Genomic DNA, 25,861 nt, shown 5'->3' with positions numbered 1-25,861 from the left:
ATAGGAAATGGAGCCCCATTCTCTTAAATCTTGATCCAGTTCTGGGTATCACAGCCAACTCCCAGGGTGACTGCCAGCTCCCAACCCATCTGATTTTTTACATTAAAAAAAAATTCATTCTTTTCTTTTTTTAAAAGAAAGGGAACCTGCATAGCAAAGTTTTAGACTCCAGTGTCATTTCAAGAATGCCTATGGGTCACTCAAAGGTATTTAGAAAAAAATGATCTAGAGTAATGAACATTCTGGCTAATTCTCTGCTTTTTAAGTGGTCATGTCTCACCTCGCGGCCATTTTATAAATAGGCATTTTCCCCTTCTTACCAGACATAATTCTATGAGAATGCTAAAGCAGATTCTTAATCCATGACCCCTGCTTTAAAATGATTCTGATCAGATTAGGTGGTCCCAGCAAAAATTCCATGTTACTACATTTGTAAATTATTTTAACTGGATGCTAGTAACAGTAATGTACTTTCTATCATGCCTTCTGTTAATGCATCAGAGAAGTGAACATTATCAACAAGAAACTATTTTTGGAACAGAAAGTTTGTAAAGTGATAATTTAATACTGTCTTCTATTAAAGATGGGTGAAAATGCTTGTCCTTGTGTTCAGAAGGCAATTAGTGCACCCAAACTGGCTATATGAAGATACATTTGATAATGATCTTAGCAATGTAATTCTGAATGCTTTTTGGCAGAGATTCAATAGAATTTAATCCCAGGTAAATAGTGTAGGACTGGACTCTAACATTAAAGCTTTTAAGTTCTTCTTAGCAATGTAATTTGTTCTTAGCATGGAAAAAATGATATTTATTGTATGGATTTTCAGAAGTAGTTGTATTATCTTATTGTAGATTATAATTTAGTTTTAAGCTTTGAATCATTCTTGATTTAAGTATCTACTTTTATGTATGTATTAAATTTTAGACCATTGTTTTGTATTTCTAAGCACAGAAACATAAAACAAATATAATACACAAAAAGAAGGATCTAAATCTAGAACGATAAAGTAAATGGAATAAAACAGTTGGCAGCAATTCAGGAAGAAGCCATTATGCAAGCAGTCCATTAAACTTAAAAATAATACATCATCTTCAAAAGCCTGACAAAATAAAAACCGCTTTGCTCTGTGTGCAAAGTTGGATGTTGGAGAGAGACTTGATTTATTAAGTCCCTCAGAAAAATGAAGGTGAGTATTGGAGAAAGCCACCACAAACAAAGCCTTCTGTTGTTCATCTGCAGTCTAAATAAATTAGTTTTCTTGTAGCTTCAGAATGGGACTTTCATAGACTGGAGCTCACTTAATAGTTGCAGTTTCAGAGTTAGGAGATGATTTTATTTTGTAAGATGTTTGATGGCTCTCTGTTATCTTGTCTTCCCCACTTGCTTCCTTCAGATTGGTTGCTGTTCAATTTCTTTAATAATAAGAGCAGAAGTCCAGGTCAGCTGGATGGTATCAGGTTGTAGAAAGCTGATGTGACAGATTATTTGCTTGGAACATTTTTTTTCTTCTTGATGGTCTTCTAGTGGTTTTTTTAAAAGTATGGAAATATATGCTTCATTTTATATCAGACTTCCCCTATGTATCCGTGTCTTTTTGTATCCTGCATTTTTGACATTATCTTAAAAACATTTTTGTTGTTGTTTTCTGGAAAGGTGGTTTTAAAAATGCTAATGTAAATTAATGAACTTTGTGAGCAACTAAAGTTTGACTGCATAGAATTCACACCCATTTGAGCTTGGAATTTATATTACCATCTGGTATAATGATGCTGTCTGACAACTTATTGGAAGTACAGGATAATTAAAAAAAACAAACGTTGACATAAATACAGATATGTACATGTGAATGAGTAAAATACTGAGAAGTGATACAGGAGTTATAATTCTGTGTGTTTCCCTAGTTTCTTTCACTTGCTTGTATTAGAGGTATGATAAAGGTAGAGCACCTCTAATACAAGATGGTTGTATTCCTCCTCTTGCATTCTGCCTTGAATGACTTCCCAGTCTGTGAGAACTTTGGCAGTAATACTTGAAACATGGGACCTCTAGAACTGGCATTTCTTGTAATGAGCATTCAGTCCTCATTTCTTAGAGATAACAAGCTTCTAAAATTAGATTTTTCTTTTTTTAAGGCAAGACTTTTTAAGGAAAAAATGCAGTGTCAGTGCAAACATCACTTTTTAAACCATAAACATAATCCCTATTTTCTTTCATTTTCAGAAGTTAGAAATGGAAAGCATGGTTCTTGTGGGCAAAGGGAAGGCTTTTTGAGCACTTGCCATAATTGAGGAGGTGGAGAATATTTGAACACTTTCTAAAACGAGGAGTGAATACACTGCATCTGCTTTGTGTAGGAGTGCATCTCTGAATTCTCTCTGACAGCTGTAGTATCCAGCTAAAATACTGTTCTCTACTCCTACACTCTGAATATTCTTCCTACACCATCTTTCTTTGGATAAAATCCCTCCTATGAGAATATTAGAGCTAGATATCTTGGGGACTCAGACTGGAGTTTGTTGCTGGTAAAGTACGACCATATGAACAAAATCCTATAGGTCAGTCTTGCTGAAGAGAATGATGTCTGTTTTTGCTTGATGCTTTATCTTCTGTAAACTGTTCTGCTTCATAAATAAAATCAGAATGACATCAACTTTTAACATGGAGATGTAGGATATCTGAAGCAATTTAAATCCAACTTTTTTTAAAAAAAAAGCTTTATAACAGAATAGTACCCCTGCTGAGAAAGAATCTCTGGATAATGCTTTGGGAAAGGTGAGCTTGTGCCTTGCAGTTTTGTAATCTTGGCCAAACAAGAGTGAGCAGAATAAGAAAGAATTCCTGTATGAGCAAATGCAGATCTGATGGCGATGAGTCCTTTTGGTACAAAGGAACAGGTGAGTAGATGCTTATGATCTAGGCCTCAGCTTGAAGAGTAGCAGGAGATATTGGAATTTATATCACAGGTTGGAAGATATTTTCCCCTTGTTTCTTCTAGCCAGACAATTCTGCCAGGAGTCTTTCTCCCTGCTTGTCTGAAGGTCTGCATCTCCCTCTCTCAGGTTAGCAGTCCCTATGGCACACTGAGGAAAAACACCTGATGTTTGACTTACCCAGAGCTTTTGGTTCTGTTCTCTCAGAAGATAAATAGAAGCTCTGTCTATTGTACCAATTGATAATTGGAAGATGTTGACAATCAGGGGTTTTTATTATTGCTTTTGGTTATCATTGCTAGTAGAACAATCAGAATGGTATTACCTTCAGGGTCTAAATTGGGAACATAAGAAGGACTACAATAGTTACTTTTGACCAAACTCCTGTTTAGTCCAGTGTTCTGTTTTGACAGTGTGCTACATGCCTGTGGAAAATAATATCCCTTAGCCATTGATAATAAGGAGTATACTGTCTCTAATACTGGATGTAATTCACATTAAGGCTGGATAAGACTCCTTCCTAAGAGATGCTTTATAACATGCAGGACAGTGTACAACCCCCTTTCTTCAAATTATTGAAGCAGTCACATCTTTTTGCATCCTTACCTGGCTGCTTCAGAAACTGATCCTGGGTGTCTCTACACCTCTTGTGAAGGATTTGCCCAAGGCTAATATGTAGCCATCATGGCTACTAATAGATTACCTTCTACTTCATTGATAATGAAAATAATTACATTTAACAAATAAAAAAGAATAAGTCATTAAAAGTTGTTGTAATCCATTTTCAAGTGCAATGAGTAGGTTTCGTTTCTTTTCTTTTTATACCACATGTGCTGCCACTTTTGGACATGTGTGTGGCCTTTCAATGCATGTAGAAAAAGGGCAGGGCTTGCATAGCAATGCTGCTGGCAGCAGTCCAACCCCTCTCCCCCGAAACCTCCCCTGTGGATGCCAAATGATATTTTTCAGGATCAGTTTTCACTGAAGGATGGAGCTCAAGGATCTCAAGAGAGAACTTTTAACATGTATTTTAAAAACATATGCTTTCATTAATATAATGCATGTCTTTTCAAATGAAACTATGATCCAGAATTCTGAACGAATTTTTATCGCAAAATCCCAAGTCTCTCTTTATAAACATAACTTATGGGCTCAACATATCATGAGAGCTAGTTCCTGCAAGGTCAGAAGCAAACAGCTTGAAACCCAACTAGTTAACTATCATAAGAAGGGACAGATGGAAATTGCTCTCCTAACCCAAAGAGACAAATGTCAACTCCCCTGAATTGTAGAGCAGGAGAAAAAGATACAAGAATTTGAACCTTGATTACATTATAAATAGGACCTGAATTTGTTATATAGCTGTCACTAGAATTCTCTCCTATCAGTTTTATTGTTTACAGTAAATCTACTCATCAAAAATTTGCATCCTGGAATGCCTGCTAGAGCCTCCTTCCAGTTCTAGGGTTTGCCAAGAAAAGGCTGACAATACTTGCAAATTTAGCATCAAAAGTAGCTTCCATTCTTACTGAGATCAGTGTTTCTGCTTGCTTGTGCTTATCCCCAAGGTTTCTTGCTGCTATTTGGCTTGCCTATTGATTGCAGCAAGTGCAAAGAAAATGTTAGCATTAATAAAGACATTCTAGGACTTCAAAGGCTGAAGATACTTTAGGAAGACACAATCCTTCTTCTGTTCTTTTGAGCTTATTGGGAAATTTAATGGTTGAAAAAATGGATATTGTTCAAGGTTGATATATTTGCTAAGAGGTATATCTATGCTAAACTATTTAAAGCAGATTGATAAGATACTATTTTTTTATTGGGGGGATAAAGCCTAGAGTCTTTTGGAGTGGGTTGACTATAACAAATTTAAACAACAACAACAACAATTCTCTAAATTACAGATGTCATATAATGGTGGTTTTAACTTACTGGACTTTCAGCTTTATCATTGGGAATACATCTTGACTTCACTATTTTTATGGATTGCAAGCAATTAAGTTAAAAAAAATGGTGGGCACAACTGGGAAGTTATTATATGCTCCCTTTTACATTGTGACAGGTGTTTGGCTCTATTTTAGCCATGGCTCCATTATATTTTCTCCATTAAAGACTACAAGGCATATTTTGAAGGTGTTGGGTAGAAGTATAATTTTGACCCCTATTCCCATGACAAAAGTACATTTTGAATCAAAGAAAGATAAATCTTTGGTTTTTGAAGTCATGAACAATTAGGGATATTAACACTTTAGGTCACCTTATTGCCCACTAAGGTTTTAAACCATCTGAATAATTGAAAGAGAAATTGGGATTGCCTAAAATTGTGAAATGGCATTGATTCACAATTTGGCCCTTAGCAGCATCTAAGATCCCTAATTATTATCATGTATTGAAATGTGCATTAGGTTCTAAGTCTACAGTATTTTTTTATAAACTAAGAGTATTACTAAGATGAGTATTAGGTATTTTCAAAACTGGCATAAGAAGTTATCATTCCATATTAGGAAATCAAAAGCTAAGAGTCTTAAAGAATATTAAGTATGTTCTTATGATCTTAGTGCAACAAAAGATTATTGTTCATGTTTTAAAAATGCTGGCCATTATCCTGGAAGTGTAAAATGGGCGAGGGGACATGTCTTCATATAATTGAGTTTGTCCTGTTATTGCTCTGTTTTGGTTTGATATCCAGATGTTTGTCAGTATGGTGTAACAAAGATCCATATGATTTAAATATGTGAATGTCTTTTTAACAGAATATTAAACAATTTGAAACTTATCATTATATGAAGACTTATGGATTTATCAAGTATGGAAAAGAGAAAACAAGATTATTCTTTCACTGGCTGGTAACATTTGGTAGGAGGGGAGAGAAACAAGGCCAAGGGAATCTATTGATTCATGCCTTTAACATGCCCTGTGCACTATTAATAAAGACAGCACTCTTTGTTGGCATTGTGCCAGTGGCAGGAGAGGGATTACCAGTGGGGGCAGCAAATTTTATGGTGATATGGTTTCCTGCCAGAAAAAGGATTGATGAGTATTTGGTTATTAGGAAGATGATGTTTCTTTCAATAATAGAAATAAAACTGCAACAAGTAAAACTGTAAGGAAGTAGAAATATAGGAAGCAAATTGGGATAGAGAAATGAAGAGAAAAACCAAGAAATGATACCACAGAGATGATTGATATTAAAAGTAATGTTTCAGAAGCAGAAAAAATAAAGAAAGAAGGCCCACAAAAGTGTATTTATCATGTATTTCTTAGAAAAATCAGCTGAACTATGCCTTGTTTATCACTACTTCAGGTAGTAATTTATCAAATGAAAAACACAAAATGCAAAGTTTGTAATTATCTTTTGTAATTATATTTTGGTCAACTGTAGGTTCAGAAAACAGTGGTGGATTTGCGGGATGTAAAGTAATGTTTGAGTCATTCCTTGAAGCAGTACAATGAAACATCATGAGAATCTTTATAATTGGCAGTATCTTTGGAAAATATAGCAGGTGTGAAAGTATTAAGTTTATATAATATACTCTGTATGAATTGAGGAAAAAAATTCAGTAAATGACAGAGTTTGGGGAACAGAGAATTTCACTGCTAAAATAAATAGGACACAAAACAGTTCATCTGGACACAAACTTGGTAAGTACAGTTGATATGGTAGCAGATGGTATTGCATTGAAATAGAAAATGCATATCATTTGTTGAAGAATTGAAGGTCAGTGATAAACAAGAGTTTGTAAGACAAATGTGTGGCAACCGATAAAACAATCTAGATCAGGGGGCTCTATGCTTGTAAAGCAGTCAGATAACCTGGCAGTTGACTAGGCTCACAGAGTTAGACTTACAATGATTCCTTTTGCTTCACAGTTGGTTTAGGCACATCATAGTCCTCACTTTGTTACCAAGATTACAACCAGGGAATTTTTAAAGGCAAATTTCTCATTTGTTTAGTGCCAGCATGCTGGCTGGGGAATTCTGGGAGTTGGTCCACACATCTTAAACTTGCCAAGGTTGAAAAACACTGAGTTAGTGCTTCAAGAGACTTGTCATTAAGATAGCTTTTTGTGTAAGGCTGGATTGTGTTTTTGCAATACCATCTAATGCTGCGTATCATCACCCTTTTTCACTGACTGAAACAGTGGTGATTGGACTACCATAACTGTAGAAGCAAAGAACAGATTTTCTTCTCAGTATGATATCTGAAAACTGAAGTTTTCTTTCATATGAGTAAATAGTTGCATTCACAGTTTGGGATAAGAACTATACTTGATCCCTATTCCTTAGACTTCATGCAAAATCATTTTCTATATAGCCACCGCTTGATTCTGTTTCATGGAGGGATGATGATGGAGAAACAAAAAAAAAAAAAGGTCAGGATTTGCAGTGGCATATTAGGTAACATAAATGGTAACAGCAGAACTGAGTGAGCCATGGCTCTTCCCTTTAGCTACTGTTCTCTTCTTGTTGGACGAACTACTTCTTCCTTCTAATGGGGAAATCCTATAGCATCACTAAACACAAATGGGAGTGAATGGCAGGACATTAAATGATGCAAGCTCCCAATGTATCTTGCCCTGGCATGTTTACAGTAATCTGGCTTCCCAAAAGCCTTGTTAAATGAATGAGAGGTGAATTTGTGCAGGATGTTGCCCTTTCTTTTTTAAACATTCTGCATCTAGGAAATCAGCATATAAATCATCATTAATTGGTTTTCCTGAAATGTTTTGTATCTTATTGAAAAAAAAATATTTTTTTAAATTGTGATCAGATATTTTTGGTCCTGTTGATTAAATGGAAGAAATATTCTGCCAGGAATTATCTCACTATTTGAAGCATTCCTTGTCCTTGTTTGTAGAGAATTATAAACTGGCAAGCCTGTCCAATAATATATTTAATTGCATAGATAACGGGTCATGATTAACATATTGATTAGGCTGATGTATGTCTCCTAAAATGCTGTAACTGTATAATAGCATGACCATTCTTTTAGATGTTTGCTTCCAAAATAATTTAATGTGGAAGAACTTGGTATTTTTACGGTGAAAGTAGTATAACTTTTTTTTGAAAAAGAAACAGTAGTAATCTTACCTTGACATAATGTGTTAGTAGCCAATGTTATCAATTTATCGGGTGAATACATAAAACAGCACCAGTATTCAGATTGGTTGCTGAGGTACAACACTTTTTCTCCTCCACACATAATGTATAAAAATTGGGTAGGGATTGTGGATGCCGCTGCACATGGCGATGCCAGGTCTGGTAACAGAGGGCATAAGAAGACCACCTTTCTCAATCTAGTCCCAAAAGCCGTGCTGGCTGGGAACACAACAGGCACCAGGCTGAAAAAGGACAGGACAAATAATTGAGGCTGCAATCTTTTATCCCACTGAGTTTGGTATAAGCGTAGAAAAGATTAGGCTGTGGTAGCATGTACTGTTCCTCACTTCCACTAGTCGTGGGAAATTCCAAAATTCAGTATTACAGGAAACTCCTAATCAAAGTATCTAAAACCTTTACATATGCTTTGAGCAGCATGGAAATACTTCTATGTGGCATGGTCCTCCATTAGAGAAGTACACATATGAATAACAAAGCCACGTCATATATAAAATTACCTACAACACAGAATTGATTGATTGCTTACAATCTAATTGTTGGCAGTGGCTGTCCAGGTGTATCTGAGATGGTGTGCATAAAAATGTATGTTCTCATGCAACATGTGCTATTATATGAACATAGTAGCTTTCTGTAAGGCTTTAAAGGCCTGGTTTGGTTACTGAGCTTGGGGCCCTGGATGTGTGGTTGAACCGATACCATAGTTATCTTGATTATGTTAGTTGGTTGCTGTATATGTTATTTATTATTTTGTTATGATGTTTTTATCTTGTTTTTATTCATTGTTAGCCTCCCAGAGTCATCTATCTGAGATGGGTGGCTGTATAAATCAAGTAAACAAACAAACAAACAATGCATTTGGATCTCTCCTGGGAATGAGGATACTAATAGGATTGGGCAGACACTGAAAATTAACTTCATATACTCAGTCACATCTTTTTATATCTATGTAGCAAGATAGCATATTGCATAAAACCTGTGTCAGGTTACATAATATGTATATTGAAATTTGGCATCTGAATCATTCTTGAAATATTGGTTGAATAAAAAGGTTTTCTTTGTTAACAAGATGAAAACAAAATCAAGTTGAGAGAGATGTGAGGCATTAGCAGTCTCAAGTTCTGCTGGAAATGTCAATAGTGTTGGAAAGTAAATTTGAAGCTGTAGGTAGTTTTCCTCTCTGTAATAAACAGAGACAAATATAGATATTTATAGTTTAATATTTAGATACTGATAAAGAACAGTGCACATTTGGAGAATTATTCTTCAGCTGGAATACAGTGGCAAAGCTCATTTTGAAGTATAGACTGACTTCATTGCATTTGTAGCAAAAATGAGAGTTGATTTGTTACTAAGACCTCTTGTTTTTTTAATATTTGGGGGGCGGGGAAGCTATATAGACTATATTAGCCTTCTCCAGACTAGAAGCGTCCAGATGTGTTGGATCATAATTTCCAGAATTCCCATTTAGCATGGTCATTCAGGAAGACTAGACTATACCTGTACATTTGGCTACTAGGGCTGTGCAAGTTCTTCAAAAGAGGTGCTTCGGACTGTGGAGGAGTGGGTAGGATGCAGCTCTTCTCCAATCAATTAACAGCTGAAATTTTTTCCAGACTTGTGTGGCTGTGCTTGGCTGCCTTTGCATGTGTCTGCATGGATAGCCACTCCTTTCAAAGCAGGGTAATGTGGAGACAATTGAAACAATTTTCAAAGTAACTGCACATGCTTGGAAAAAGATATGGTTGCTTTAATGATTTAAAAAAAGCATGCAAGTTCCAAAGCATCCATTCTGAAAGATTTGCACAGCCTTAATGGTTATCTTTCGGTGGTAGTTACAGAACATCTATTATTACAGTCTTTCACAGGATGGTGCCTGAGAACCTGAAGTTCTGGTTGCTACACTTCTGAAGTGCCAGAGGTTGGGAAAAATGTGCTTGTTTGTTTGGATTTTTGCTTATTTGTTCTAGAGGCACTTTGTTTGTCATATATTGTTTTCAGTCAGGCATCAGCCATTTTTAATCTCTTATGGATATTATTCTCCTGTGACAATATGGACTTCTTTTGCCCAGAAAGGTTTTCTTTGTTCATTTGAACTAAAAAGGGCAGTTAGATGTATGCCAAGGCTCAGAGATGCCCACTTATTTCAGTAAGCAGGGATGCCAACATGCCCAAGACCTCTGTATCTGCTTTATATTCCTTTGTTTTTATACTGAGGTACAGATATGTGCTTCCTGTCTTACCATATTTGCTCTTAAACTGTATATAAATGTATTAGCATGCTTAAACAAATTAAGCAGTTTTTCAGCAGTGCGTATCTTCCTAATTAAATACTGCCTTGGAAGAACTGACTAAACAGTTTCTCGTTGGTTTCAGGTCATTTCAAATATAGATATCTATGAATCCATGATATTAATAGATAATATCACATTCAGTGAAAGGAAAGGATGGAAAGTGCAACAGGGAGTGAAGTGGTTGGGAGTAGATTGGGTGGTGAAGGGAAGGGTTAGAGCTAGCAAGAGGAAAGAACTTTAGATCTCAAATATTTTAAAAAAGATGTCACAGGAAAGAAGATACACAACCATATGAATGTGCACTAAGATAGGGACATGCTTGCTTGCCCATATCCACACAGGTCTCCCAGAGGGATGGCTGAGAAGCAAAAGATTCAAACTACTGCAGAGCCACTTTGCTAAAATGGGACTGAGTATCCTGGTGTTAGGAAATTCTATAAAGTTAAAAAAGTTTTAAAATTACAAATACCTACATAGATGGCAACTTAATAATTATGATTTTAATTCCACTTTTTAATTATTTTTATTCAGATGTCAGTAGTGACAATCCACTTTTCTGTTCTTGTTCTGATATGGAAAAAAAGTATGACTTGCTTTTACTGGAGGTGTTAGAGAAATAGAAAGAGGAGAGTAAAGATAGAATTGGAATATGAATGCCTTTAAGTGGAAAAGCAACTAAAGGTTGTAGCTTTGTATGAAACCATGTTTATCTCTAGAAGGTGTTAACCTAGAGCAGACTTTTGAGTAGAATTGTATATGTGCACTTAGGAATTACCTCATGCTCTGAGCACCTGCAACCTTTGAATCATCTTGAGCTCTGAGATCCATTGCACAAGCAATTAATGCTGGCAATAGGTTTTGGAGCTGCTCTCTCTCCACTGTCTTGGATTCCATATAAAATTTGAAGTGCACATATCAAGAACTTGCTCATTTAATTTGATAATTACTTCATACTGGTGTGCTGCATGGACATGACAGAGCTGGCTCTTGATTTAGAGGCAATTTGTTCAGGTCACCAAGGGCAGCATTCTTTGCATACTTAAACTTGTAACTTTGGGTCATTCTCTCCCCCTTTTCTCAACGTGAGAAATGTGGTTGATTTAAATTCTTGCTCTTTTCACTGTTGTAAAGCAAACCTGAGCAATGTTTCAAGGAGCAACTGCAGCCCCTACTCTGCTTATTTGTGGCCATCTGGGGAATATAGATACTGAATGTTATGTGCCTGCTTCGTCTCTGCAGAGAGATCATGGGACTGGAGAAAAAAGTCAGAGATGGGGAATTTACAGATCTGTGGCAATTTCTTGGAAGAATTTCAACACTGAAGTGTTAACTGTAGCTGCTGACAACGAAGGATAATTTTTAGCTTGTTCAAGTAAAAGAAGAGCAGAAGTCCTTTATTCTAGTCAACATGCATTGTTCTAAGCGAGATGATACGTTTTCCTCATTTTTATAGATAGGGAACTTGAAGAAAGTAATTTAATGAATTACGTGACCATGGGACCATGTGTACATGGGAGCTCCAACAGCAGGAACATGCCTTCCCATTATAAGTGTTCTGGATAATAGGGAGTATTGAAACTCTGTTCCGGTTTATAAGAAGGTTTCTCTAGAAAATTGAAAGGTAATATTTTCTTCCAGCCTGTTAACATCTGCCTTTTTCCACAACTTTCTTCTCGTATGTTCTGTTTATCTTCTAAGACAGATCCTCCAGCTTCATGAAGCTGGGCAGACAGCCATAAGGTGAGTAGCTTTTCTTGGACTGAGGGGTGCATTCACTCTTGAGTGGTTTCCTGTCAATTATACTCAAAAGTGGATGGGGCCAAAAGAAAGCAGGCAGGGCCAAAAAGGCTGGAGTGAACAAAAGAGCCAGCTATTAATTGTTCATCAATTAACTATATGTATAAATATTCTGCTTCTAGCATTGACCTTCCAGAAGAAGAATTGAAAACTCTATCCAAACAACATGGGCTCATATGTAAACTTGTATCACTGCCCCCCCCTTTTTTAAAAATCTGCTTTTTAATAATAATAATAGTAATAGTAATAGTAATAGTAATAGTAATTTTTATTTATGGCTAAAAGACCTGAACTATTACATTTAAAATTAAATAAACTGGCCCCACCATCTTATAATAATCAATGAGGGCATTTGAAGAGAAGAATATAGAACATTTAAAAACAAAACTGATCAAATTCTCAATATTTCTTATCCAGAAGGTTTAATGATACCATCCTCAATATTTTTCCATTTGTCAAGTCCTTTTTCCCCCCTAACTTCAGCCTTTAATCCTTTCTGACTACTAAAACTGTTTCCAAGCAGTTTGCCCTTAACATTTGGTGTTGTGATTTGCTGCCAAAACCCAACATGAAATTAAATTATGGTAATTTGGGCGGGGACTGCAGGAAGTGAACCAATACCTTGGGAGGACGCCTGTCGCAAGCAGATGCCCATACATATTTATCTCTGTGGTTGTGCCCAGCCTGAGTAATACATTCTTCAGGCTCTGGCCCTACACTCTTCAAGACTACACATAAAATGCTATCTGTGTAAGAGGGACTTTAGTTAAAAGTTTTAATAATCCTTGGAACTTTTTTAGGCCATATAGTTAACTGCTGTTTTTGCAGATGTTTGCTTTTATTTATTTATTTGGGCTTTATATCATTGCTTCAGATAAAGCTGATTTCATCTGTCTGAAAGTTTGAGTTGCTTTCCTGTGAAATAGGTAGGATTGAAGCTCTAAAACAACTTTGCTGTAATTTTCAGAACAAAAATGTGACATTGCTCCTAGCTTTATCTACATTTGTCCCAGTCTTCTCAGAAAATAAAGGATTAGGTGATTTATTTGATAGCAGATTAAATCTACATCTAGATTTAGATGAAAATTAAATTCCTTGCTGTACCACTCTGAGGAACAAAGGGAAGAAAACACCTCTTGGCCATGCCTCTGCAGCATACTAAAAATACATCTCAGGCATTCATAATTTTCTAATCAGTGAGTAGAAATTGCTGGTGGGGGACAGTTAGTGCAATTTATGAGGAAAATAAAGTACATTTTGAACAAGAAGAATTTATTCTGTCTTGCATGAAACAAATACCTCAGACCTTCTAATTGTGGAGCGGAGCCATTTTGCCCTTACCTCCTTTTCCCTCAGCCTTCTTGTATCTGAGCTTCAGCACAGTCACACTCTACTACCTGATTGGGAACCCTTGTACAGTCCCCCCTCCCCCCCCATGTTCAGGGATCCTGATTTTCAATCACCATATTTTAAGATATGCTGCCATTCAGAGTTACCTGAGTATTTATTAAAATATATGTTAAGCAGAACATATCTGATAACATTTTTTAGTAAAGACCAATCCATCTTGTAATATGATAAAGTTTTGTACATCAACAAATGTTTCATAGAGTAGATAAATGTTATACCATTCATCTCTTGTAATCTGAATATACACCTTCCTCCATAACTTCCTTTCATTGTAACATTTAATTACTATTAAAAAGAATAATCTGAAGCCAAAGGCATTTGTGGTAATTTGGCATGAGCATAGTCATGCCAAAATAATGAAACCTGCACTGTGCTGTCTTAAGGCTAGCTCTGGCCTTTCATATTTGTGTTGTGATGTTGCACAGAAGTACATAAGGGGCAGAATTTGTGTTATGACATTGTAACGCACGTTTCATCACTTTCCCCCACGGATTCCTATGTCTGAAGCATGTATCCAAGCACATTTGAGTGTTCTGCCTCTATTCAGGCTCTGGTCCTAAACATACTCACTAGGAAATAAGCTGTATTGAATACAAGTCCTGTTTCTGAATAAAGATACCTGAGGTTGTTCTGTCTATCTTGTCTGTTGATAGCACTGCCAAGCCAACTCCACAAATTCCTTATAAACTTCACTATTGTCTCAGTCAGGTTTAACAACTCATTATAAATTGGCCAGGAGCTGATAAAATCATACATATACATATACATATACATATACATATATGACTATAAAGTCCTGTATTCATAATAAATTCAATTTACATATTCAATACATTCATAATAAATTCAGTTCACATATTGGATTTAGATTGCTCAGAGAAAAGTTATATGTCTTGTTATAAGGTTATGAATCTGACGAGCATTTCTGCGTATCTGTTTGTTGCTTAGTTGGTTTGTGAAGACAAGGAGAGGTTTCATCAGTTGCCCCTGATGCAAGCCTGCTTATGCCGTATTTCTTGACTGGTATTTTTTGAGAGATGGTCTTCAGGGAATGCAAGAAGCTGCTATTGTAACTGGGAGATAGGAATTCCCTAACCTACTGGAGGAACTTGATAAGAATCAAGCTGCAGGCAGTTGGGTTCTGAGCTCAGGCAGGAATGTAGAGACCCAACTCTTAGGTCAAATGGATAGAAATAAACTCATTACCAAGAACAGGAAAAGGCCACAGGACAGCACAGTTGCAAGGCCAAAACTGCCAGACTTGTTTGTTTATTTGTCCACTCATCTATTTCATTAAATTTGTATGGCTGTCCTTTCAAACAGTGGACCTTGAATTGTACCCAGAAGCTGATTGGGAGCCAGTGCAGCTCAACAAGCAATGGAGTTTCATGGGTGTACTGCAGGGGATCCATAACTATCTGTGTTACTGCATTCTAGGTCACATGTAGCTTCTGAATTGGTTTCAAGAGAAGCCCCATGTTGCATATAATCATTGCAATGATTGAAATGGGAGGTGACCAAGAAATAAGTAACTGAGCAAAGCCCCCTGATCCAGGAATAGATACAATTGGCACACAAGGTAGATTTGTGCAAGGGCTCTCCTCATCTTGGCTGCTACCTGCTTCTTGAGCAGGAGCCAAGAGTCCAGGAGGATCCCCAAATTGTGTACAAGTTCTGACTGGGGAAGTGCTACCCCATCTAGAAATGATGACTGGTGAATTCATGTAGATGTTAAATAGGAGTGGGGAGAGAGTAGAGCCCTAAGGAACCCTGCAAAGCAGGAGCTTGCAGCTAGACTTTTACCCCATCACGAATATCTACTGGAACTGGCCCTGGAGAAAGCTGGAGATCCAAAATAGTAATAAATATGAGATTAGGCGCTTAGATGGAGCCTGTAATGAAAAACAAGTTGTTCAGGTTGGGGCATAAGTTTTGAAGCTAAATCTTTACATGGCTTGGTGGGAAGGGATTGTCCATCGAGTTAGGATAAAGACTTTAGGAAGTTTTTGGAATTCAGTGTAGAGTGTTGTTCTTCGCCCAGGAGCTAAAGTCAAACTATGTGGCACATTAATTGTGCAGCATGTGGATTGGATTTTTTAAAATTCAGTGTGGGGTTGGCATGATCATAGTTTAGTGGGAAAAGAAATTTAATACTCCCCCCCCTACATGAGACTTCTTCAAAATTCTACCTTTCTTTAGCAGCTAAAAGAGAAAAATTCTTTCCACCTCAAAAAAATCTACGCCCACACAACCCCCCCAAAAATAACTCCCTCAAGAGCCAGTAATAATCTGGATCAGGACTGGCTTCTAATTAAAAAAAAATTAGCTGTTGACTCTGTATTTTCTGAACTTGAAGTGTAACCCTCAAGGTTATGAGAGTACCATGTTAAAAGCAGGAAGAAGAAGTCTCGTTAGACTAGAGGGCTATTTGTTTTTGATTCCTAAAGCTGCATCACACCTGAAAGCTTGTGTGGAATGCAAGGCAAAAGGCTTTTGCCTTTATCGAGACTGACTTAACATTATATTTCCTGAGGCAAAAGACAAAATGATACTCTTCAGATTCCCTCCATCAGAGACAAGTATCCTCCACATTATGTGAGGTAAGAGAATAGCTTAGGGGAATAGGACAGGCTGCAAAACATACTTTGCTCTGTCCTCCAACATTTGGTTCTTCCTGCTTCCTAACATCTTCTGCCCCAGGCAGCTGCCCCACTCTGCTTAATCGTAGGGCTGGCCCTGATATTTATACCTTTATAATACTGGTTGCAGGGCATGAATTACATGTACAATGCACTAAGTCATTTATGTTGTCTGTAATAAAATCATCACATGATGACAATTTAATTTGTATGTTCTGGGCTTAGCATTGCAAATCTTCAATATGAACAGAACTTGTCTCATTAATCATCTCTATGGAGCTAGTCCTCTTTTATTAGGACAAAGGAAGGAGAACGTTTTCCATATTTTTATCTGCATTTTTTGATGGTATGCCTTTGATTTGTATTGCTGCTCAATTTCTAAAATAGAATTCTCAGTTCCATTCTTAGAAAGGAATTCTATCTCTGTTCTTACAGGATGTTTTATACCATGGTGCAAAGGATACAGAGATCTTGCTAGCCCCTGGGAAAATCTGGGATAGCCTTAGCTAAATGTACATTAGACCATTTTCAGGTAGTAAACAATGAGTAAAATGGGATACTTTTCATACATTTTATGAGAAGAGAGTGATGAGTGAAAACATGAACTGTTGATAATATTTTGGTTCTTCTGACTTTTGAGCTATTAAAGTTTGAAAATACGTTGCATGGTAATGTAATTACAAAGCTGTATTATAGTGCATTGCTAAAAAGATTTTGTACTAGTTAGCCTTCTATATGTGTTGGATTCAAACTGTCAAATTTGAATAAGTTTCTGACTGCCAGCTTGATTTCTGGAAGACCAGTAGAAGGGAAGCACTGAAGAATATTTCCAAAATGCAACATAACAAACTAAACACTTGGAACTCAATGCTCATTTAGTAATGGAAAGCATTATAAACAGCACATGTTTGCTGAATTAAACAGGTTCAGATTTCCTTTGGAATTCATAAAATGGATCAAGATATTATATGAGTTGCCCACACCTAACATAAAGGTTAATGGCATGTTTTCTCTTACTTTCCCACTATTTAGAGGAATTAGACAAGGATGTCCACTTTCACCCTTGATTTTTAATGTCTGTGTAGAACCCTGGGTTTTTGCTATTAGACAACATATGGAGATCTACAGAGTAGTACATAACTCACTTGAACACAAATTGGTTTTATGTGCAGATGACATTCTTTTATTTATTTCTAAGCCTCATACTACTATTCCAGTGTTGATGTAAACGATAGATGCCTTTAGTAAAATAGCAGGATTCTCTATTAACTGGTCCAAACCGGAATTGATGCCAATAGGTGAAAATTTGGTTATCCATCCATTTAATCAATCAGCTTTATTGATTAGTCCTACAACCATATCAACCCGGAGGAGAAACATCAGCAAAAGCAAAACAAATATCTAATACACAAAATCCATGATAGGTTAAAATATATAATAATAAAATGAGATAGCACCGAGTTTAATACTACTATAAAATAGTTATGTATCACTAATATCATAAGCCAGATTCATGTGAGACCGTCCCCCCTACATGATACTCCAATCTGTTCTATATATCGGGCTCTCAACTGAGCTGCCTTGTCCACAAACTTGGCAGTCCTACTCACAATAAAGATATTTGTGCCCGAGAGAAAATAGGATAATCTGTATTTAGAGTCCCAATGGACTGTTCTTTCCAACAGAGGGGACAGATGGTTAAGCCTGAGTGAGTCATAAAGTTTGCAGTCGAACAAAACATGGCCAATATCTTCTATAGCTGGGTCTCCACAGAGACATAGCCTCTCATCATAAGGGACACGGTGGAAACGACCATATTTGACCATGGAGTCCAGTAATTCGAACCTAGCTCTAGTATAGGCCCTTCTCAGGTTTTGATTTAGACTCATCGATAGATATTTTTTGGAATTAAAGGTAAGTTTGTTCTTCGCCAACCATTTTAATGACCCATTTTTGGCCAATTCCTCCATGTCCGATTGGGCACTGATATCCAGGGCTCACTGTTTAAAAATATCCTTTGCCTGTGAAGAATTTGTGAGTACCTGTTGTGTAGAAACCCCGTATTGTGAAATAACTTTAGTAAAGTGTTTTAACCAAGATATGGAGAGGTCCATACTTGCTTGTTCCATCAGACATAATTTGGGAAGCCTATCATAATCCATTAAATGGACTCTCTGCCAATAAGAAAAAACCTTTATTACTGACTTGCTCTGTATAGAATGGGTACCTGTTTCCGCTCTGATCGTGGGGGCTGACGTATTCTTGTCTACTTCCAATATGTTCCTTAAAAAACGTGTCTGCACATGATAGTGCGGCCGGTTTTGCAAGGCCCCACACTTCTGCACCATAAATTAGCATTGGGACTATTTTTGCTCTGAAAACTTTCAGTATAGGGATCAGCATGCCAGGATATTTATAATTATACAGTTTTAATAAACTTTTGGCAAGGACGTCAACCCTCCCTGCTGTCCTTCGGAAGTGATGTTCCCAGGCTCCAGTATCAGTAAAAACCACTCCCAGATAGGTAAAAGAATTCACCTGTTCTATTGGCTCCCCCTTTATCTGCCAATTGTATTTCACTCTCTTTTTACTAAAAACCATCACTTTAGATTTGAATTAATTGATTGATTGATTGGTCATCCATTTAAGGAATATCAATTCCATATTTGTACTGAATCCATTAAATATTTAGGTATGTATTTATCAAAGGATGTAACTCAGTAGCATGTAATATAATAAAATATATAGACAGGTTTCTTCAGGTATCGATGGGAGTAATTAAATCTCACCTTTTGGGGGAAGGTGAATGGTCTCAGAATGAATAGTATTCCCAGATTAATTTATATTCTGAGAGGAATTCCAGTTCATATTTCTGGAAAATACAGTCGTATGAAAAAGAAAGTACACCCTCTTTGAGTTTATGTATCAGGACATAATAACAATCATCTGGTCCTTAGCAGTTCTAAAAAGTAGGTAAATTCAATCTCAGATGAACAACAACACATGACATATTACACCATGTCATCATGATAGATGATGAAGATGAATTTTTAGCATACGCTGTGTTGAGAGATAAATATCATCTATCTGATGTAACCCAATGGCAATATTTACAGCTACAACATTTGTTAACAACACTGTTTGGACCAGCAGCATTTTTGGCTTCTGTGACACCTGAGATAGTAGAATAATTTGTTAAATCCTTTAAAACTAAAAAAATCTATTGTTTTTACAGATGTTATCAATAAATAAATTTTATATCCAGATGCTAAGAAACAAGTGGAATAAAGAATTAGTGGTTCCTATATTGCCTAGACAATGAGAAAGTGTTTTAACTTCTAAAGCTAGAGTGTCAGTGGACCTCAAATTACAATTTATACAACAAAAAATAATATTTAGAATTTATTGGACTCCATTATGTTTGTATAGAAAAACACTGTCAAAAACAGCATTTTGTTGGAGATGTAATAAGGATAATGCTTCTTTAAAACATGTTTTTACAATATCTTATACTTATTAAGTTCGGGGAAAAAGTAGTTGATTATATAAATATGATTGTGCGACAAAAGCTATAATTTTCAGAGGATAATGTTCTCTTGAGCTACATACCTAGTACATGAAATTTGACAACCGGGCAACATAAATAGATTCTCCATGCCCTTACTATGGCTAAAAGACTGATATTGCAGCATTGGAAACATAAATGTATGACCCCTTTCACTCAATGGATTGAAAACCTGATTACACTTGCCACCTATGAGCGGATTGCCTATAGACGTAGACTTTGAATGGACAAGTATAATGAAATATCGGACTCATTAATACAGTAGGTTAAAAAAAAGCATGATAGTTATATAAGTGTATCAGAAATATATATATATACTTCCATAATATTTGCATTAGAAAAGTATATATAGAATTGTAACTGTTTACTGTTAAAATGATGTATCATGGAAAACTTTAAATATCTGACATATTAATATATTTTTCTTCTTATTTATTTTTTCAAATGAAGAAAAGATCAGTGAACCAAATTACTTTTTTTCAATTAAGTATGCATTTTGTAATTTTTTTTTCCTGTGACTGCTGGTTTTAGCTAACATATATGTTCCATAAAATTTGTTCTATTCATCTTATTTTGGTTGAAATTTGAATTCTGCCTCCTGATGGTGACTTTCTGTTCTTGGACAAGTTGTCTGAATGCCAGTCACAAATATTAGCAGCAAAAACGTGAACATAAGCACATGCATTGCAAGCCTGCAGTGCATCCCTGCTTCATGTAGAATGCCTCATCTGAAGCATTTATTTGCTAAGCATTTTAATAGTAAGATCAAAATTAGTTCTTATTTACTATTTATGAATTTCTTAGCCTACTTTTAGAGCCATAGAGTTCCAATAGCAGTTTGCAGTATACAATATACAATTCTACTCTTGATAAGATCTTTAAGATGATACTCTTAAAAACATAATGAATTTTTAAAGATCCTTTTTAAAAACAGCAAATTAAACTATCCATTCACATCTTTCAAGGGAATGCCAAGAGGGAGATGCCACCCCTAAGGAGGTCCCATTTTTAGTGCTACCACCTTGCAGGTCTTAAGGATCAGCCAGTATAGTCTCTTAAGTTGATCTTAATACAAAAGCAGATTCAAAGGGTTTAAACTTCTTTTAAAAAATAACCAGGACAGAAACCATGTAAGGCAGTGATCTTTGATCTGTGGTTCTGAGACCACTGGTGGTCGGTGGGGGTCTGCAGATGCTTCCTGGTACAAGAACCTGAATAAATAATGGCCCAAACCTCATGAGATTGCCAAACCATGCAAGAGTTTATTGTTTTCACTGGAAATATAGGGAGACACTTGCTTTTTTGCCTAGCATTTTGTGAAATTTGGTATTCTACCTTATTTTTGGCTATTTAAAAATAAAATAATTTTTAAAATGTAATTTGGGGGTTCCTTGAACAACAACAAAGGGACTTGTGTGCCACAGTGTGCATAGGTTGAATCCTGATCTATGAAGTGATCTTCAATGCTTTCAGTGATGATATAGTGATCTGTATAAAGGAAATGCCTGTTTCAGGTTAAAGATCAAAAGAAGCATGTTTAATTGTGTGCAAAAATGTATTAGCAGCTAAGCACTGAATTGGTCCAAGAGAACTTCTTGCTCTCTCAGTTTTGTTGAGCATTAGTTGTTGATGAAGCCCTAGCAACTATTCAAGCATTCAAGTGTTCAGTACCAGTTCAGGTTTCCAAACCATCTTCCCACGTAGATGGCACTGCAGTAGTCAGGTCTCATTTAACACCAACATTTATAACTAAGACTAGGGTTGCTTTCCTTAGCAAGATCACAGTTACAAAGAAACACAAATCTCTGTCTGAAGGCAAGAAAGCTATGTAAAACAACTTTGCTTTTCATTGTATCAAAAATACTTTTCATGACAAACAGTGGATTAATATGTGACAAATTGTGCTCATTACAATGATTAAACAGTAAAGGCAGATGTGCCACTGCTGGGTTTTTGCCATGATCCAGAGAGTCCATTTACTTGTTGCCAAGGAACTGAATACACACAGCAGGGTTCTTTTTTATCATTTTAAAAGCCACAGCTGAGTGATTCTCAATAGAGATTTTAGCTGACAAATTAAAAAGAAATATGTAAAACAGCAGTGAATGGGAATCTGATTTTAAAAAAAAATCTTTTAAAAAACCCAAACACTGAGTTTGGGGTGGGATGGATTAGTAACATTTTATTGTGGTACTGTTAATTACTTAACTTTCTGATTCCTTTTGGGGACTGGGAAAACAGTGCAATATCCAGAGACCTTTATTTATCTGAGATCTCCATAACAATAGAAAACAGTTTGAGGATTTTAACCCAGAATAATTGGCCCATCTCTGTATACATGGACTAAGCTATGGTTGTTTTCCAGACATCCAGCTTGAAGTCTGCTATGTGTAACCAAATTCAAGTAAAAGGGAACAAGAAAACAGGAAAAAAATCCCTCCAATTAATTGATTGTCTAACTACATTGTTTAGATTACAGCTAATGATTCAATCATCATTACTGAGGACCGATGTTCCTCTAATGTCTGTCTTTTGGTGAAGTGAGGCAGTCAAGAACCAACTGGTTGTATTCAAAGAGAAATGAATATATGGGAATCCATAGTTTCACAAATGTTGCTTTTAACACCTGAAATATTTCTCCAACAAAAGATTTTTTAAAAAGACTTGATTATATTGATAAAAGCTGATCCTGGAGCTTTTAAAATGTTTCCCAAGCTATTTATTTTCATTTCTTTTTAGGAAATAGTAAAAGATGGGAAAAAATGAGAATCCAACTAACAATTAGGAATTTCTCATGTAATGACCAAATATAATGAGCAATCCTGAAAATATAGACTCATGCAGCTGAACAAATCATCCATTAATTTACTGTATTCCTCCTTATCTTAGCAACAGATCAAAAATAGTGGCACAGCAATTACCGAATTATTTAATGTATAGGTATCTGTATATATACTTATAATCCATCCATCCTTTCATATATATATGTTTGAAATATCTAAAATGGGAGGGCATATGAGAAGGCAGGGTGGAAGACAGTCACCATACTTAAAATATTACTTTAGTGTATTTTCTGAGAGTTGTGCAAGGATCTGAATTCAAAGGAGAAATGGTAATTTGAAGTGTGTATGGATGTGAATGGAGCACATGATGGCAACATCTTTAAAAACTGCTTCTTCAAGGAGTTGCTGACAGGTCTATTTGTATGGAATTGTTTTTGATATAATTTCAAAATAGCGAGGGGCCAGGTAATGCCATAATTACTATGTATTAATAGGAACAGTGATAATGACATTAAAAGAAATGTGCATTATTAAAAAAAAGCCTGTCTTAAAATGGATCGGCAAGAATAATTGATAGTCATTGTAGATTTTACCTCATTATATTTAGGTAGCCTTTCAAAGCTCCTCTAACCTCTAAATTTTGACCCTCTCCTAAGGAGGAAGGAAAATGATGAAGAAATCCAAGATTTAATCTAGCATGATTTTGGGCCAACAGACTCAAACATAGGAAGCAGCAACAAAAGGAAATGTACATCTTACTATATGTGATTTTAATAATTATTTTTAGTTTTTAAACATCTGAAGAGCCATTGCAGCTGAACATGAGCATGTGGGGCACAAGGCTTTGGCATGCAAATGAGCACTGTATTTAGACTGGAGGACACTTAACACAAACATGTTGGACATATTCTATATCCTGAGATGATTTCTAAACAGGGGATTTGTTCTTGAACCTTCTTCCTCTCCTATTATTACAATTATTTAATGCTTACCAGCATTATAGGTGCTATAAGGATGTTGAACAATGAGTCAGTTCCTGTCTGTAGGCATACAGTTTTATAAATACGAAACAAAATGGAAAAAGAATGAGGAGAGAAAAAGCAAGGATTTTAGTAGCAGCTCCTTTTGTGGCTGATAGTTCTGGCCCATTTGGTCTTGCTGTAGCAGGTCTTCTGGCAAAAAACTAGAGAACTAGGGTAGATAACCTTTGGCAGGCCACAGCTTTGGATCATAGAGTTGGAAGTGGCGATTTAGGCCATAAAACTCCTGCTCAGTGGAGAAATCCCAATTAAAGCTTCTCTGACAAATTATCTAGCCTCCACTTGAATGCACCCAGTGAAAAGCAGCCCAATTCATTGCTGGATAATTAGTTTTACTGTTGAGCTGCTCTTACTGTTGGGGACTTTTTTCCAAACTTTCAGCCAGAATCTGCCTTCCCATAACTTGAATTCATTTGTCCTGCACTCTGGAATGATGGCGAGTAGTTCGAGACCTTTTTCTGTGTGACATAGTTTCAGGTATTTCAAGAATGCTATCATATCCCTTCTCAAGCTTCTCCTCTCATGGTGAACCATTCCCAGTTCCTTCAATCTCTCTTCGTAGGCTTAGTTTCTAATCCTTGATAATACTTGTTGCTCATCTCTGAGCCTGTTGCAGTGACACTGAATCTTTCTTAAAGTGTTGTGCCCAGGATATAACACTCAAGGTCTGATCTGATCAGCTCCAAGTAAAATAGGAACTGTACTGCCCATGATTTTTGAAACCCTATTACTGACTCATACTCAGTTTGTAATCAACTTCTATTCCAAGTTCTTTTTCACAAGTAATGTTCTCAAGCCAGGTATCTCTCAACTTACACTCCTGAATTTATCTTATTTCTTTAACTTAATGTATGTTTTTCTTTTGGTTATGGAGGCTGTGGTTGTATAACCAAATTCACAATGATGACTGTGCTGGCAGGAAATTGTGAATGTTGAAGAATAAAGGCAGTTTGTACTGATTCCATGGTACCTACAGGGTACCTATGGCATCTTTTAGAAACACAGCAGTAAATAGACTCAGTTCAAGAGTTCCCAGCATGAACAGTTTAAACATCAGGAAGAAAAATATACAACTTTGTTCTGAAATTTATTTCTGTCTTTTATGATATTAATTATCCTACCCAATGTTGTGTCATCTGCAAATTTAATAAGTATTTCTTTTGCCTCTTCATCGAAGTCATTAATAAAAATGTTGAATGGAGGGAACCAGGATTGTGTAGCACATCACTCAGTACTTCACTGGGAGTTGTAGTTCAGCATCTGGAAAGCCACAGGTTGCCTGTTTCTTGCAGTTGTGCACCCTCTGATTGATGTAAGAAGCCAGATTTTCTTTCCCTTGTCATGATAGATTTTTCTCTTTTGTAAGGCAGGGGATGTACCCAACTCCAATATGGATAAAGAACTGTACCTGCATTGTTCTTGTAGGATAATTCTTTCTTCTGTTCCTCTTTTCCCTTCCCTTCCCTTCCCTTCCCTTCCCTTCCCTTCCCTTCCCTTCCCTTCCCTTCCCTTCCCTTCCCTTCCCTTCCCTTCTCATTCTAAAGTCTCCATGTTCTGATATATTAGAAACAAGAGACCATGTAAAACAGTGGCAAAGTTTCAAGAAGGTGGAATATAAAATAGTTGACCTTTTTTCCTCTACCCTCTTACCCCTCTGCAGAGATCTCTCTGCAACCTGTCAGCTTCCAACTATAAAGACTTTATTTCAGGCTGTCTGGGGTCTTGAAAAAAAAACACTCCTGTAGGTTCTGGGGATACAGTACAGTATTTTGTTGCAGGTCCAAAAATCGTTGCGTTATAAATTTGAATCCAATGTATAATTCCAGAAGCATTATGTGTTTTGTTGATATATTGCATGAATTTTATAATATTAGATAACAATTCAGAGGCTTATACTGCAGTGGAAAGACAATGAGATCTGCAAAACAAAGTGAGCAAAACTGTTCCTGCTTATACTTAATTTTGAAGGTTGGGGGATCTTTAATGTCTGGGGAGATGAGAGGAAAAGATCTATCTGCTTGTAGACTTGGATTCTGAAAAACAGCCATGACCCTGCTGCCTTTTTTGTAAGTGCCTAGTTGTGGTGAAGAATTTAAGATTATGTTCAGTTATTTTTAAAACCTTTCAGCTAATGTCATAATAGAGCTAGTTTGGTGTAGTAGTTAAGGCACCAGGCTAGAAACCAGGAGATTGTGAGTTCTAGTCCCATCTTGGGCATGAAGCCAGCTGGGTGACCTTGGGCCAGTCACTCACTCTCAGCCCTAGGAAGGAGGCAATGGCAA

General features: G+C 36.4%; 1 long non-coding RNA gene across 1 annotated transcript in view; it reads left to right on the top strand.

The window, feature by feature from the left end:
- The window catches only part of LOC148215129 (uncharacterized), a 63,002-nt gene that overhangs the window by 5,067 nt on the left and 32,074 nt on the right, over nucleotides 1-25,861 (top strand). The window lies entirely within an intron of this gene.

This window comes from Python bivittatus, unplaced genomic scaffold (assembly GCF_059951505.1).
Source record: "Python bivittatus isolate LINGU-HERP-01145 unplaced genomic scaffold, Pbiv_v1 ctg000350_np1212, whole genome shotgun sequence".
In the NCBI taxonomy this organism is placed as follows: Eukaryota; Metazoa; Chordata; class Lepidosauria; order Squamata; family Pythonidae; genus Python; species Python bivittatus.
This window is presented reverse-complemented; position numbering and strand designations above follow the sequence as displayed.